Source organism: Cucurbita pepo, unplaced genomic scaffold, assembly GCF_002806865.2.
Source record: "Cucurbita pepo subsp. pepo cultivar mu-cu-16 unplaced genomic scaffold, ASM280686v2 Cp4.1_scaffold000317, whole genome shotgun sequence".
NCBI lineage: Eukaryota > Viridiplantae > Streptophyta > Magnoliopsida > Cucurbitales > Cucurbitaceae > Cucurbita > Cucurbita pepo.
Genome location: NW_019646564.1, coordinates 38,022 through 39,310, shown reverse-complemented (window position 1 = coordinate 39,310; position 1,289 = coordinate 38,022). Strand labels below are relative to the sequence as shown.

Genomic DNA, 1,289 nt, shown 5'->3' with positions numbered 1-1,289 from the left:
GCCCCCACTCACATGTCTTCACATGTACAATTTAGTGATCACATTGTTTATATCATATACAAAAGTGGGTTGCATCCATACTGTCCTCAGAATAAGATATTCAGCCTTATCTCTGTACTATAGATAATTTTGACTATATACTTGAACTTGATCCACTCTTATATCTCTACATATAGTTCAAGTAATCATACTATAGCCATAGTGTTTTTAGTTTATTGGATTTAGCTTAATGAGCATAACATTCACTTGATTCAATAACAATCTTTACTGAATAAACATCAATCATAACTTTATTGTAAACAGAATATGTTTTTGTTTACAACATGTAATTCTTCTAAATAAATTTACGTACATTAAGCATGTCATGCATACAGTAGTATCTCTATTTTATTACAAAAAATAGAGTCATTAAAATATCATATAGTCATCAGATTTATATACATAAAAGTACGATACATCAAATAAAAAAATACGGTCTTATCATTATCATATGGACACATAATAAACAACCACACAATATGTGTTGATCACACAACAACTTCATCCCACCGGTCTATAGGCATTCTAACGGTGAGTCCACTAATAGTTTCAAGCTCACTTAGTACTGCTATGCTTGCTTTGGCCGAATTCTCCTAGATTCAACTTCCCTCGATCCAATTCATCTATGATTGATATTCAAAAAAAATTGAGCCTAGAACCGGTCCATAAAGTTAAAATCACTCAAGTATCCTAAAACGAACCAGTTTAAGTTTGTACATAAGTGTTTTAATTTATCTAAATAAAGTTAGGAGTGAACCAAATGACAACTTTTACTCAATAATCCCACAACAAGTAGCCCTTTTCGTAAATTTGTAGTGAGATATTTTTGTGAGAAACTTCCAAGTGCTTAATGGATGTATTCAACGTAATTCCGACACGACAAGCAACGACAAAACAATAACCAATTAGCATTAAATTATTACGTCTATTTAAGATCTCACTCCAACAAAACGTCTAACCCTCTCTCTCTCTCTCCTTCTCTTCATAATAATCTTCTGCATATAATTCTTCCCTATCCACCAAAACTTTTGATTAAATTCATAACCAAAATGTGGGTTCTTATGGCTATCATTTTTGGTATGAGTATCATAACCTGCCTCCATGCCTTGAAAAAATCCAAATATAATGCAAAACTTCCAAAAGGTTCAATGGGTTTCCCCATTCTTGGTGAAACAAACCACTTCTTTGCTCCCAATCCATCATTCGACGTATCTCCTTTCATCAAACACAGAGTTCTCAAGTACTCAAAA

The 1,289-nt window shown here is 32.6% G+C and overlaps 1 protein-coding gene across 1 annotated transcript in view; it reads left to right on the top strand.

Annotated features, from left to right (window-relative positions):
• Positions 1-1,015: 1,015 nt before the first annotated feature.
• The window catches only part of LOC111784980 (cytochrome P450 87A3-like), a gene marked incomplete in the record, with an annotated part of 2,742 nt that continues 2,468 nt past the window's right edge, over positions 1,016-1,289 (top strand). Inside the window, 1 exon segment of the mRNA XM_023665477.1 lies at positions 1,016-1,279.